At 41.4% G+C, this 15,908-nt stretch overlaps 1 protein-coding gene across 2 annotated transcripts in view; it reads left to right on the top strand.

The window, feature by feature from the left end:
• Positions 1-15,869, top strand: part of LOC107325471 (nuclear receptor subfamily 2 group F member 6-like) — a 17,448-nt gene extending 1,579 nt beyond the window's left edge. The window contains exons 3-4 of one of the 2 annotated variants that reach the window (XR_004305449.1): positions 14,905-14,976; positions 15,070-15,869. The gene's annotated coding sequence lies outside the window, so the exon portion shown is untranslated. Of the gene's footprint in view, positions 1-14,904 lie in introns of both variants that reach the window. The other variant, XR_001559683.2, reaches the window with a different exon arrangement.
• Positions 15,870-15,908: the final 39 nt, after the last annotated feature.

Raw genomic sequence — 15,908 nt, 5'->3', positions numbered from 1 at the left:
TTAGATGGTTCGCATCCCAGCCATCTTGCTGCACCTTAGGTTCGATATTGCGCAAACCATAATCCCTCAACCAGCTCTGCAGTAGGTTGTGGGTCCCCCCATATCCCCCCTATGGATGGTTCCAATTCCCCCCCTTGAGAAAGTTGCTGTGTCCCCCAACTAATTCCAGCGCGCTAATTGATATCCCCCATATAATCGCGCAGGGAGGAGGAGGTCTTCTTTACTGTGGTAGGAAGATAGGCTTCCCCCATACTCCAGAACAACGTCTATTAGCGTGGGTCTCTTGCTCTGTGAGCCCAACTACCCTCTCCAACCAACAAGGTATGGGGATTAGCCTGACCCATTTGAGCGAATCAGCCTGCGCTTTTTACCTGGGTGTCCTCAGGAGGAAGGATGCCAGTAACCTCACACAGCCGTGTGCTTTTGGAATCGGCAGGGTCAAGCAGCAAGCATACCTGACACACAGAGCTTATTGTTACTGGAATTAGGAAGTGGATTTGCTGTTTGTGCTGAAAGCTTAAAGAATTTGGACAGAAGTTGTCAACATAAAACTCGAGGATCCCTCATTTGCTTTAGTGGTTATAACTTAATCCGGAGGTGCTATAATGAGCATTCTCAGTTTATCTTTCTGATCCCCATTGATGGGGTAGTGGAGAGAATTAAGATTGAATTGGCTGGAGAGTAGAGCCTACCTGCCCACCTCTTGCCCCCCAGCCCCCTCTAAAACCCAGGTGTACATATTGCAAGCCCTGCTGAGCTTTTTAAGTTATTTGGCTGCCAGCTACACCCAGGTTAGTTGAATAACAGTTCAATACCACTGAACTCTCATGGAATTTAATTTTGGCTCTCTCAAACAGCGTTTACAATCATGGGCTGATCTCTCTATAACTATTAGCAACTATGCTGTGCTACTGGCATCTGACTCACTATTTTACAGATACTTTGATATGTCTGCTGGAAGAAGCAAGTGGCCACGATCGCCAATGGCTGCATCTATGAGCTGGGAGGCTCACGTGCTTATGGGGAGACTAACAGCAAACAAATGTTGTGTTTTATTGAAAATCCAGACTTGGGCTCTTTGTGAAAATAAGGATTATTTCTCATTGAACCTAAAGGGAGAAAGCAGGGAAAACAAGTAGTAGTGGAATACCTTAGACTCACCTTCATCGTGGTGGATATACGTTGTGTGTGAGTTTTATGAGCAAATTGTGGGTATCTGTCCCTTCATTTGTACAGTATCCCTGCTGGACAATCAAAAACTAGTAAGAATGTTTTTAGGTGAGAGATTGTTAAATCACTTGAGTCTTGGAAATTCTGATTGATAAAGTCTGCAATATCGTAGCATCGTCTTGGGCTCCCAGACTGGAAGAACGAGAGGCCTATTATTAGCTAATAACGCCCGAGGCGAGTGAATGTACCTATCATATGTAAAGACACTGGCAAAAGAAGTAAATGAATGTGCAAGACATAGGTTATAACAGACTCGACGCAACACAGGACGCCTTCTAGAAAAGTGATGATGTGCACTAAGTGAGCCTGAGTTGTTCCCTTAAAAGAGTGTTATAACACAGCTTATAAGTGGGCGTCTTTAGCGTCATAAACGGATGGAACAAGGTAAGAATGGGGACCTTGTGTAGAGAAATAGTATTACTACAGTAAAATAAAACATGGCATTAAGTAATTAATAACAGCATCTTTCTAATTGTATGTGCTTCAAGAGTGCGGCAGAGGAGAGGAATCTGATTTATTGACTTAATATGCATCTGAGAGAATGTCTAATGTTGTGTTGGTTGTGTCAGTGGTAAATGCAGTGTAGCAGAGTAGGCAAAGTATGTGTGGGCTAGATGTGCTTCATGAGCAGCACAAACCTGGCAAATCTGCGGCATGCAAATAGCAGAAAATGTGTTAAGATGCTTAGGGCAGGAAAACCGCAGTGTTAGACCCCGGAGGGAGTCTTAGAAGAAAAGATTGGTTTATATTATATGCAAGAAATATGCGATTAAGGGAGAATAGAAATGAGAACTGTGGATCAAATGACACTACAAGAGATACGTGTGCAAAGAATTACACATATAAGTAAATTGATGAATGTTGAGAAAGACGCTTGAACATTAGAAGATAGAGTTCATTCCCGAACCTTGGCAACTCATCAGGCTTAGGGCTGAAATAATTCCAAGAATACAGTTTATGACTGGTAGATATGTAAAGGAGTTTACGGTTGATTGTAAAGATAGAAGGAATTATAGATGATGAGGTTCCCTTCCCATTCTTTGTCGTGTTTGAGTCAAGTGGCACTTATTTCTTTAGCATGTACAAAAGGGTGTAAATGTGAGCAACATGTTTGCTCAACCAGCTCTTTAATCTTATGCATGCTTTGGAACCTTTTAGCAGATACCTTAATGAACACATTTAAATTATCTCCGTTAAGACAGAATCACTGCAGGGCAATTTATGAGTTACCCCATATCAAGAGTGAGAATAGGATAAATCAGTGTTTTTAGAAGTGATGGGTAATAATCTATACTTGATAATGGATGATTAATTCAGGGAGCATGTTATTTTATCTAAGTACTTTTGGTTATGTATGAATGCTGTTTTTCTAAAATGTGTCAAAGAAATAATAAAATGATGAATTGTGCTATTAAAATAAAAAATGACTTTCATTGAAAGAACAGTGAATATGTCTTTTCCTTAAATGTTTTTACATATGTATGCTATCAAAATGTTTTTTCTTGTTTTCTTTTTTCTTTTTTTTTTTTTTTTGGGAAAAGCATGCATTAAGTATGCTATTTGTAAACTAAAAAGTACTGAAGGTTGGGGGCTGCAAATGTAAGGCCAAGTGTCAATGTGGATCAGCAGTGAATTTTCTTTGTTGTTCAGCTTAAGAGATGGGCGGAGTGGAGGACGTTGGGCCCAAATAGAAGAGGGGATGAGTTATTTAATGTCCATCAGGGTTATGTTGGCTGTCGCTATTCTGCCCGACCCACATAAAAAAGTAATTGCTAGTATCTGATCTGTTTTGAAGACCATTTAGGGAATTCAAGTTGCTGTGTGAACTTCTGCATAGCTATGGAAATAATATGAATGATTAGAGAGTTGTGACATTTTTTGAGTGAGTAGATTTTTACCTGCCAATAATACAAATGCGGTAGCACTTTGGAATGTGCTAGTTTGACAGCTCCCCAGAGACTCAAGAAACAAAATTTGAAATTCATTTACGATGTAGCACAGTGCAAGTTGCCACATCTCGTAGCTCAGGGCATCCTCCATATGTAATTAAAGTGCATTTCACTGATTGCTAGAGATTACTTTAGACAGTGTTTAGTTATCATCTGTTTGGTTTTTCTGAGGAGGGGAGGGTGGGTAGTGGATTGGTTAGTTTCTGTGTGTTAATTTATTTATTTACTTAGGGTTTAAATTTGGACTTTTATTTAACATTAAAAATCAATTAGCAAATTTTTTTTTTCCTTTGTTGGCAGTTGATACGGCACAAATTTCCTTGACGCAGCCCATCAACAACATGGGATAACTTGCAGCTGCAGTAACAAAATCATCCTAAGAAAGATCTTCATTAGAGCATAGCCAAGAATTCTAAGATAATTGCTGGCAAAATGAAGCTCAGACAACTGGTGTATTGCATCTTGAGCAAAACAACTTGTTTATCATGTTGGATGCGTATTTTACATACTGCACCTGTTTTTCTAAGCTGGGAATGTCAGCTTGTACTTTGGGTTAGATTCTTAGTATTATAGTATCGATAGAATTAATCCAGGGTTGGAAAAGACCTGGAAGATAATCCAAAGTCCAGACCACAGCCTTACCATAGTGCACGCGCTAAACTCTACTGAGCAACCCTCTGTTAAATCATGTCATCTGAGCATATCTCTGACCTTGACTTTATCTTGGAAGATGCCTTCCAACCCCACTACAATTCTTGTATTCTGTATGTCCTTAATTGCTATACAATTAGCAGTGCTCTTGCTGAGTTCTCAAGTCATATCCAATTCTATTTTAAATCTTAATTTCAATTAAAATAGGATTTAATAGAAATTAAAATGGTCTGGAAGATGTGGACAGAAGTTTAACCTCTATAAAAGCTATAGTCGATTCGTTCGAGTAAATGGTTCTTCTCCACGATTTTATCCAGTTTACTTCCTATCTACTTCATTGATCTTTTTCTCGTGTGGTCTGAGCCGTTGTGTGGATGCCAAGTTAGGAGCTGTCTAACCGGGTGTCGGACGTTAACCTGATGGGGTGTTCTGATATGGGTGGTTTTGGATTTCATCCCTCATTGAGTGCGATGTAGTGGATGTGATCGAAGAGCGTGAATTGCTGACAGGTTCTTTTTCTTCTCTCATTTCCTCCCAGTTAAGCAATGACTCTAATGTTCTCTTCCTTACTTAGTTCCAGATTTTGTGATATTCAGTTACGCTAAATTGGTATTTCTTACACTGTTCTCTAGGTAATCCGTTGGCTTTCCAGTAGTATCATGAATCCAGTCCTATCAAAGGTGCCTCCATAGTGTCCCTCCAACATGGTCATCTTTCACATGCATCTCACCCACCCACCTCCCTCCACCTCCTGTGAAATCGCAACAGTCCTCATGGTCCATTTTCAACTTTTGTCACTTCTCACGCTATTATTTATCAAGGCAGCTGTTTCTCTGGTATGCTCAGTAGTTTTTCATGCCGTTTTTAAACCTCCATCTGCTATTAAAACACATCCTATAATAACTTCTCTTGTGTTACCGTACTTATTGTTAGTTCCAAAGGAAGGGGAGGGGGGAGAGGGAATGTTCAAATTCTTTAAATAGCCATTAAACTCAGAAAAAGTGATGGCAAAATAATGTCATAGAGTTAGAAAAGGTTTAACTCTTTTTAGTAGTGTACTGGATTACTAATTTGGCTTTAATTTATCGCGTTTGAATCTTTTCTAACAGTACTTCAAGAACTATGTTATTTTTATTTTGTGATGTGTTTCTTTCTCTTCAGGAGCTGTACATGGTTACTTCTATCCAAGTAATACAGATTTTTGACAATGTTCATAATTGTCGTCACGTAAAGACTGGAATTAAATTACAGCCTGTTTGGTTTCTTATACTCAAAGGTCTATTAATGCTACAAAACCTTTGAGACCTTTTTAGTTCCTTATCTGTAATTGTTTGCGATATTTCAATTGGACTGGGCATGAAAGGTTTTGTACCCCTCACTTTTCTGAGAGCAATGATGTGTTCTGACAACCAGCCATTTCCTGGAAAAATCAGAAGTTGTTTGCAAATGGTCTCACAGCAGCCTAGTTCCTCATTCTTTGAAAAAGATGTTTTGAAAGGTTCACGCCTTTAGCCTTTTAGCCAGAGATGTCATTTGATGTGGCCTTCTCAAATTTTGAAATAGCCATGCAAAGTAAGGTACATGTGGAAAGTGAATTCTCAAAAGAAATGTGGTGTCTGAAATTATGTGGCTAAAAGATGTGTCTAGATACATGACTGGCCACTGAGGCTTGAAACTGTTGAGGAAAATAGGGAATTAGTGTCTGATACATGTTATTACTTGACATTAGGAAAAAAATTCATGTTAGGAAATGGGAGAGGAGAAGAAGAAAGTTGTGATGAACTCATTCGACTGATCTGGGGAGTGGAAAGATGGAGAATGGAGCAAGTGTTGTCTGTATTATTTTTTTTTCCTGTAATGTGGCGTGGAGTCACGATCATTATGACCCATATACCAATTCTTAGGCTACAGGTTATGGCAAGATTACTTCCTTAAGTGTTAGTTTAAAATGTCTGTCTGGTTTTAAATACATTTTTTGGCTTATGAATTGTTCCAAGATAGGATCTAGAATGGTTAGATATTTCATTATATTGAATGCTCAAACATACAGTCAGGCATTACAAGCAGAGTAGATAGTCAACATTATGAAAACTTTTGAGTTCAAGTAGCGGATCAGATGAGTTAAAAGTTGTGATTTCTTGTAATATATTAACATGTGTCCTGTAAAATAATGTTTATTTGCTGGAAATACAACTGTCAGTATTCGTAGTTCTAGAGTGGTTTCATTTCACAGGTTTTTTATTTTGGGGGGGTTGAGGTTCTTTTTTTTTTTTTTTTTTTGAAGCTGTAGTTGCTAGCGATTCATCAGGAGGATCTTATTCGTTTGCGTAAATTGATGTCTATCAGTGGCATTGGAAGTATGAGGGCACAAGACAAATGCAGCTCTATTGATAGACTGAGCATTATGTGCTATAGTAATTGGGTTGTAGAAGCTTTAATATAGATTGTATCATAATGTTTCTTGAATTTAGGCATCAGTCAGTCATAGCAAACAGAAGCCAGATTCTCTGCCGTCAGTCATCTTAGTTTGCATTAAAGTGCAGCAGAGTTGTGCTGGATTGTACACAATACAGACTTGTTATATTTTACTGGCTTTCCATGACTTGGCACTATCACAGTTACTTACATGACTGCTGGGGTAACAGCTGAATTTTTTTACGTCTTCTTCTTTGTGTTTTATATGTTTTGGTCGGCACTTGACTTTAAATTCTTCCTCAGTTTTAAATGTGGAATAAGGTTTGGTGTTGTGAAGTGTTGTCATGGGCTTTCACTCGGAGCGATTGTAACTTTATCTACTTTTCTCAGAGATAATATAACTGTGATTAGGCAGTGTTCGTGCATAAGCTGGCTGCCATATCTTTAGTGGCTTAGTTTGCGACTGCAGTGACATGCACTGGATGTGCATGGAGATGTGAAGGAGCTCCTCTACGTTTTGCAGCAAAAGCAACTGGGCATAGTAAAGCTGAGGACCATAATCTAGCTTATATTAAGGCTTGCTGAATTGAATCTGTGGGGAGCTAATACACGTTTGATACTAAGTGTGGCTATGGATCCAGTTTTGCTGAGTCGAGGTCTCTTGTTACTCTTGTGAGGAAGATAGAGAACTGAATTCTAAACCCAAGTATAGAAGTGAAGCTGATAATCTACTTGAGATCACGGTTCAACTGGCATTTATTTATTTGTGTGAATTTGATACAAGCTGAGCAATGGCAGCTTTTCACACATGACTCTGGTAGGATACAGGCTCTAAAAACCAACTCATTTTTCAGCTAAAGCGCAGGTTTGATGGTGTGAAAGCAGCCTGCTGTTACGGGGAGCGCCGAGGAGCCTGTTTATGTCAGATGCTTTATAAATAAAATGGGAAGACAGGTCCTGTCGCTGACATAGCAACTCTTAAATGGCATTTGCCTTCACTGAGTACAAGCATATCTGGCTTGACTGAGCTGCGCTTGATGCATCTGCCTCAGTTTTCCAGTGAGCGCAGGCATGGGCTTCATTAACATTCTTATCCCACAGCAGCATGAAGGGTTAGGCTGGATGCAAAGCTGGGCAGATTCAAGCTTGTACTTTGCTCTCAATGCAGCACGCAGGCAGCACTAATGAAAACTGGGTATGTTAGGCTCGTCACACCTCAGTACTGCGAGTCCATTGGTTTTTGTAGATGAGTGTCGCTTGGCCGCAATGGACTGCTGATTTTTAGACTGACTTACCTTCTGATGGAGAATTTTCTCTTATAATAAACCCAAAAACCCAAAAGAGATCTGTTGGTCACTCTCGTGCATGGGTAAATTCGTATTTCTTTTATCAGTGTTAACATCTCGTGTGAGAACTTGCAGCCATTGTTCAGTGAATAATGTTCGTTTTTTTCAGGGGGCTTGGTTGCTATTTGGATCTAATATAAAATATTAGATGGTGTTTCAAACCTTTCATCTCTTCCTTGCTGGTTTCCATGACTGGCAAGAAAAGATTCTCTCACAATTCACTTCCTTCATGCAGGAAAACATATCGTCAGAGCTAATTCACAAAACTGCTTTAGCAAGAAACTGCATTCTTTTTCAAAAGTGATTTATGGCTTTCGTGGTCTTGCAGTTTTGTCCTCTACTGGTGAGATACAGCATAATTCCAGTTCGTTGTGCAAGGATCACCACAGCTTGATATTGCTCTGATCATGATGGTGCTGTTTCATGCTGCGAAGCATGAATGAAACATTCACTGAAGCAGAGATTGAGTCACCAAGTAATTTCCTTAGGAGCGCTGAATGCAACATGGTATTAGCTCTTTGTCTCAGTGACTGTGGATTGCACGGTTATGTATCTCTCACAGAAGAAATATAAAAAAGAATTTATATCTAGACCGCGTTCATTATTCTGAGACTCACATAGGAGGCACATGGGAAACATGATACTTGCAATTGTGAATGCATTTTAAGTGAAGCGATCTGGCCTTTTTCCAAAGATGTCGCTGGTCTGTTCGCAGGTTGGTAGTTGTGATCCAGTCAGATACTTCTGTGACACAGATATAAGGCAATATGGATGTGCCTGAAGAGATCTCTTTGGTAGAACCAAGCAGATACCGATAAAATTGACAAAGTGTGTGGAGGAAATAGATTGCAGGTTCTGTGAGAGTTGGAGCTGCTTTTAAAATTTGCTCTCCTGTGACTTGGGAGGAGAGAAGACTGGTTCACATGCAGGTTTCAGCCAGGGTATACATGCTAGTTTTGGAGGCATTGACTCCACGACAGAGCTGTGTATTTGACTTGAGAGCCTGGCAAAGTGGATGCATATCAGATCAAATGAAAATTTGTTCTTGGGGGTTGGTTCTTAGAGACGAATTCGAGCTTAAACAAAGGACTTCCATGTTGTGATTTTTTCCTCTCTGCTCATCTCTGTCACTGTGCCTGTAGGGAACTCCACACTAAATCAGCATGGATCAGGATTTTGGTGCATTTCATCAGAAAGTTTCATGAGGATAGACTACTGTAGTTAGTTGGTGCTGGCACTTCATTTGCTTGTTGGGTAGTGGTTTAACGTAATACTTTACAATGCAGACTTATCCTGACCGTCTTCCTTGGGTGCTCGCAGGAACTTGCTTAGTGCTGCACCATTAGGAGGCTAAGGAAGAAGGCTCTGGTTCTTTTCCATCCCCAGAGATAGATACGCTTCTTCTGGACAGTGGATCTAAGCTGATTCTGAAGTACGTTTCTCCTCTGGTAAACCTTGAAGTTTTAGTTGCTCTCCTGTTGATCCTGAGACAAACAGTTTTTGCAAGATGCAAAATTGTACTCAAGGCTATCAGCAAATAAAGGTCACTTGCAGTGGCAACTTCGAGTGTCTGCCACCTCTGAGCTCAAGTGATACCAGAGGGTCTTGTGCTCTTCATTCTGGAAGAGTCGGCTGGTGGCTGCGCCTCTCACCAGCTGCTGCCACACTGGCAGTGCTCAAGCTGTGACAAACTGGTCTTGGTATCCGCAATAGCTTGGAGTTTTATAGGGCACGAGAGAAAGCTGAATAACAGTTGTCCTCTTCTCTATTATGCTAGTGGGGATTTTAGGAGGGCAGAGAGCAGCTGCATCAACGTTTTTATGGACATCGTAAATCAAGACAAATAGTGGGGCAGGCACACAGTTGTGAATTGTAAATGCAGGATGGGGAGCTGTTCTGACCTCTATGGGCCTTGTTTTACAGGAATAATGGCACTTAGTCTTCAAGACGTATCTTGAAATTTTTTTAAGAGGTGAAAGTAATTATTTTTCCTTGTAAAGAAGTGGAACAGCAACTATCTTCTTCAAGTGAAGGCAGGAGAGGGTCTGAATGATCTAAACAAGGCTATGAAAACTAACATACCGTTCAACAGATCATAGGTTTATTTTTCATAATTTGTAGTAATAGTGTCACCCTAGAGACCTTGGTTTCTAGTCTCTCACAACAGAACTGCTTAGTAGATTCAATGATTTATTCCCATGCAGCCAAAATTTCTTTTCGCAATAAAGCTGTGGCACCGTCTTTTTTGACCCACATGCTTTAAGAGAAATTTGAACAGAATTTGCAATTAATGTGTCCGAAAGACTGTATGAATTATAGTCGTGTATTTGCTTTGCAAGTTAACCTGTTTTTCTCTTATAGGCATAATGTATGTGATACATATATTGCCATATTCAAGTGACCTCCTGAAGTCCTGCAGTAGCTGACTCAAATTCTATGGAGTGTTTTCATAGTAGCATTTGCCAGCCTGAGAGTAGGGGGTCTCATCCACAATAGTGTAAATGTCTAAGCCCAGGCTAATTATTTTAGATCGCATCTTGCTTGAGCAAAATAAGCTTTTTAAGGTTTTGGTACACTCTCATTAAATCTGAGAAGTGAATGTTAGTCATTGCCCTATAAATGTTCTCATTAAAAAAGTAAGCTCCCTGGTGACTGTTCAGGTCGTTGGATTATGTTGTATTGCTTGTCAAGAGTGAAACTGCCTCTCTTGTTTACTGCTTAAGTTTAAGTTAAAAGATATGAAAGGTGGGGTTTGAGTGGGAGGAGAGGCTAACACATGGGGAAATATTGGTTTCGCTTTGTGTTGATCTTCTGAACTGCCTGTAGGGATAGAACTGTTCAGGATTTTTATAGCTTCTTTTTGCTTTGATTTCTAAACCGACTTGCGCGCCACAGAGGCCTGGCTGGCTAAATAGCTCTAATGCGGAAAGCAACCTAGTCAAAGTGTTTTTTGAGTGTTCCACATGGAATGGGTCAGTTGTGCTGTGTGAGATGGATTTCCTGCAATGTCGATGGGCTTGATGGCTGGCAAAAGTTATTTTATCAAACAACAAAAGGCATTACATTAGTTAATTCCATTCGAGTTATGGATAGCAAAGCTTTTCTCGCAGGTTACAATGATGAAAACAGGATTTCCACCGCTTAAGATGTTCAGTTTGTTAAGGTGTAGACAGTTCAGCATTCAAAATAACAGCGTGTTTGCCTGGTATTGTACCCTTTCTGCTTGGAAAATTATGCGTAATTGCAGGCTTGTGCTCTTTGAATGCTATGTGGCATTATGGGTTGTTGCAGCTTGTGCTTCAATACTGTGTTATTATTTCTTCCTTTTCCGACTTGATAGGTTTTGTTTTTTGTTTGTTTGTTTTAGATTAGCTCCTAAATCTGATGGGCTCTAAAAACTTCATTAGAGGGGGTTCATATTGCTAAAAGTGTGAATTGTTTAATTCTGTTCATTCCTAGATACTGAAAAATCTTGACCTGTGGTTAACAATATTTTAATTGAGGTAAACATGAGTATACGTAATACATGAGTAGTTATTATTTTCTCCATGTTTTGTATCCACATATATAATAAATGACTAAAGTGCTTATTATGTGCTATTAGGAAGTTTTGTGGCCAGCATCATATGTCTCCTTAGGGGAGCATAGAATTTGAGAAATTAAGTCATATATCTTTAGAGGTGGTTAACTATAAAGTTAATCTTACTGTAACAGCTGTTGGCGCTAAAGACACAGCAGCACTTGTCTCAGTAAATATCTGGTATTAATCTGTGGTTGGGCATTGTTTGTTCTGTATACTGTTTGTTTGTTTTACGAAACGTACTTTAGAACTGGGTTAAATTGAGACGTACAGAATAATGGGCAAGATACTTAAAGCAGAATGGTGTATCTAATGTTGAGAGATGAAAAATGTTATTTAGATACTTATGCTTTTCATTTGTGTTAAGGCTTGTAGTTCAGAATGACAAAGTTTGTTGTTTTTTTTTTTAACCTCACAATGTTTATTATCCAACACGCTGCAAGCAGAACGCATGAAATTTGTTTTCTTATAGGTTAACTCAAAGGACAATTGCAAGCAGAAACAGTAGAGAAACAGTCTTTTGTGTTTGATTATTATAGCATAAGTAAAGTCTTAGATGAAAAAGTGTCAATTGTGAATTTATAAATCAGGTATTTTAAAAGTTTGGTATGAGAAATATTTTATCAATATAAGCTCCTGGTGTGTCATGGGAAAAAACTACTTCTTCGTAATTACTCATCCATGTGTTAATTAATACTATTACAGTAATCATTTGCTCGGCTCAGACTGAAGTCGCATCAAGCTTCTGTTCTTGTGTATATTTTGGGACAGATGCTTAGGGAGAGCAGTCGAGATAGAACAACTGTTCTGCCTAACCTGATGAAAAAAAAAAAAAAAAAAAAAAAAAAGAGGCTTTAAACTAGGGAAGGTGGGAGAGGACATTAATCTCAACAATTGGAGAGGGGATCATGTGTGGAGGAGTGTCATGCAAGGCCCAGGGTGATTGTAACGCAGAAGAGAACATACATTCACCAACACAAGGTTGAGTAAATCAGCCTTAAAAATGAAGAAACAGGCATGTACAAAAGAACGGGCCACCAGGACATGCTGAACATGGCATGAGCTTGTCATGCCTTTTCTGGGGAATCGGGCATGGCTTGAGTACCTCTCTGAATGCCTCTATAACTGAAATTCATGGCATCGGAAACAGACAGGAGGAATGTGTTTGTATCTCTGTGCAGGTTGTAGAACCTCAAGGGGTCACAGGGACCGTGGTATAAACTCAGGCAAGTGGATGCTGCAGCGGATGGATACAGGACACTTGAGAAGACAGTTTGGAAGCTGAGAAAGAGAAGTTGTCCAGGGGGGCGGGGGGGGGGGGGGGGGGGGGGGGAGGAGGTGAATGTGAGATCAAGAGTGAGAAGCAAGAGTTCTGCTGTGGAAGATGCACGGTGAGGCCATCTGTGAGTTCTAGTGGTTCAGGACTGGCAGGTAGACCACCAGATTCAATCCTGTAGAAGTGTCACTGTATGACACCTGATCAGAAAAATAGTAGATGAGGCCTTCTTTAGACATCTCAACATTCAAGCCCCTGGTCTTTTGTGTATTTGAAACGCACTTGTACTATCTGGGTGTATTGCAACAGTTTTCTGATACACGTGAGCGTGAGTAATGATCGGAGCTGGCTTTGGCTGAATCCATATTTTTCATAAGAAAGACAGGGCTTAAAATATGAAGGTGAGAATAGTTTTGGCTGCAAGTGCCCATGAGATGGGTGGAGTTCAGGAGCCTGAAAGGAGGGCGGGAAGGGCTAAAAACAGGATTAGCAGCCTTGAAGTTCTGGAAAGTATGGTTTTGGTTATCGTAGGGATCTACTTGGAAGAATCATGGGATAGTGACCTGGAAAAGGAGTCCAAAGAAGAGACGGTTGATTTCAAGGATATTTTTCTCCAAGGCTTTCTTATTATTCTTTCAGCAGCGGGAAATCAAGCGAAGCGCGGGGATCCTGTATGTGAAGAAGAGCTCATGACTAACTGAGACATAAAAAGAAAATATCCAGGAGGTAGGAGCAGGTTGTGACCAGGAGGAGTAATAGAAGGCGCGTCTGAACATACATGGGATGAGATTAGGAAAGCCAAAGCCCACCTGGAACTGAGTCTGGCGAGTATGCAAGCAGTGTCTAAGAAAAAGGTTTTATAGATAGTGTCAGGCCGCAAAAGAGAACACTAGGGAGAAAATTAGCGTCACTACTAAATGATGGGCATACTGGCCCTGCTGGCAGAAGAGAAGCACACAAAAGGCAATGGGGGGTGGTACCTCAGCCTCTGAGACCAGGGAATGCATTGAGTATCAAAGATCTTACTTTAGAGGAACATGTTAAACGAACTGGATGTAACATTGGACTTGATTAGGTTGCAACACAAGTGCTGAGGAAATTTTGCTGATTTCATTATGAGTCTCTCAAGGTTATCTTTGAAAAGTGCGATGGAGAACTGGGAAATGTTTTCTGGATAGGGGAATTAAACACAAATGTCACTCCGTTTTTCCAGAATGACGAGGAGTCTCTTTGCAATCAGCCTCAGCTCAATGGAGTAATCTAAGCTTGGAAATGGTTCACACCATAAAGGCAAGAAGTGATCCAGAGTAGTCATTAAAGATTTAATGGTGAGAGCAAAGATCAAACAACCGATGCCTTCTACAGTGTGGGTTTCCGTGCCGATGGTGTGACTGGCTTGATGGATGGAAGGGAGAAAAGAAGCAATGTTTTTCAATCTTGCTTTTTGTGAGGCTTTTCATTCACTTTCTGCCAGTAATGTTTTTTAGACAAGCATGATGGAGTAAGGATTAGGTAAGTGTGGGCAGATGGAATATGACAGTAAGACTGAGCCAAGCGGTTGTGATCAAGTGCACATAAGTCAAATGGAAAGTTCCTGGGGATCATAGCTGGTACCAAACGAACCATGAGGCTGCATGGCAATAGTGCTTGTGTATAAGGAGCTCAGAAACAACGGTGGGCTAATGATGGAGGTATTTCAGCTGGCTGAAGGAAAGGTGATCCTTTCTCTTTTTGCTTAGCCTGGTAAGGAGTGTCAGGTGCTTGGCTTTTCCAACAGAGATATGGCTTGACTGAATGAGGTCCAGAGATTTGTCAAACTAAAAATGATTAAGGACTGTCGAATGAGGAGATCTATTCACCCTGAGAAGAGAGATGCTCAGGGGATCTTAGTAAGATGTAGCGCGTTATTAGTCTATTAGTGTGAAAGCGAGAGAAGATGAGGATTCTAGGCAGAAGAGGCAACAAACAACAACTGAATATAGGGCTGACCTAGGAACACAAGAAAACATGCTGTGGGATTATAAGATAGCTGGAACATCGTCCTAGAGAGGTTTTGAAGCTTCATCGCTTGGAGGTAGCTGCAGAGTAGCAGAGTCCTGAACAACATGCTGTAGATGACGCTTGCTTGAGAAGGTGGTTGAACTAAATGATCTCAGGTAACTCCAACAGCCTCAGACTCTCTGTGATTGTGTAAATTTCCTGATGGCTCCTCAGCAGCCGTGAGACTTCCGCATGCAAAATTTGGTGCTTAAAGAAAGTTGTCTCATTTTGACCAAAATTTCGTTTAACTGTTGTTAGAGTATTTATGAACATTGTATAGATCTTTCTACAACATGATAGTGTCTACTCAGTGTTCCCCATATCCCCCCCTTAGGTTGGGTTCCCCCATATCCCCCCTTAGTTTGGGTTCCCCCCCACCCTGACCCAGCACTGGGATGAAAGCTGAGTTTCCCACAGGCCATTATATAGGGCCAGAGCTGCTCTATGGAAGGAATCAAAGCCAACGCTGCTCTCATTTGAATATTAAAAGTGAGTCGGAGTCGGTGTCGTTCTCGCACTCGATAATTACACGTTCTAATTACATAATTAGCACCGTATCCGCCTGGCACGTTCTCCCAGCAGCTCCCTGCACACATCAGTGGGGCCGTGCTCTGTTGGTGGCAATGGGGTCAGGGCTGATGGAGATGTCACCGGGCTCTCTGCTCGGCACAGAGGTGATGTTCGGGTTCATTAATGCTGCTTGGAGTGCTGGGAATGGCCATGTGCTGCTCTCTGGAGCTGTGTTGGAATGAGGATGGCCGTGTTGGGGCTCCCAGCCTGTGCTGTGCCTGTGCTGCTGCTCTGTGCCTTCATTCCCCCCCCCCTATATCCCCTTATATCCCTTTTCCTCCTGGGTTGGGATGCTAGCACTGTGCTGGGGGTCTCCTGCAGACAGGGCTGTGGGTATCACTGACCCATTGGGATCTATGGCCCTTTAACCCAAATCTCAGCCCCACTGACACCTTAGGATCACTCTATGGGGCTGACCCCCCCCCACCCAATGGACCCAGCCCTCCAGGTCCCACAGCTCCATAGGAAATAGCTGGAATTCCTCCCATGGCTGTTCCCCCCCCCTTTATTGGGCTGTACACGCTGCACAGCCCCATCCCACGCTGCAGTCCCAAAAGCCACGGGCATGGCTGCAAATAGGGATTCTCAGCCCAGTCTGTTGGAAATAGCTCCCAGGCACTGTTACCATAGCATCTGTGTGCGGGTGTGTGTGTATGTGTGTGCTGGGGGGGGGTATGTGTGCTGGGTGGTGGCTATGGGGCCGTGCCTGGTGTCACCATGCTATAAACACCCCCTTTATCACCCCTTCCCCCCCCCTATACCCTCCTACACCTACAGGTCCAACCGCGACTGCGTGATCGACAAACGCCAACGCAACCGCTGCCAGTACTGCCGCTACCAGAAGTGCCTGG

This window comes from Coturnix japonica, chromosome 28 (assembly GCF_001577835.2).
Source record: "Coturnix japonica isolate 7356 chromosome 28, Coturnix japonica 2.1, whole genome shotgun sequence".
Taxonomy (NCBI): Eukaryota; Metazoa; Chordata; class Aves; order Galliformes; family Phasianidae; genus Coturnix; species Coturnix japonica.
The sequence above is the reverse complement of the archived record's forward strand: the minus strand, read 5'-3'. Positions and strand labels throughout refer to the sequence as shown.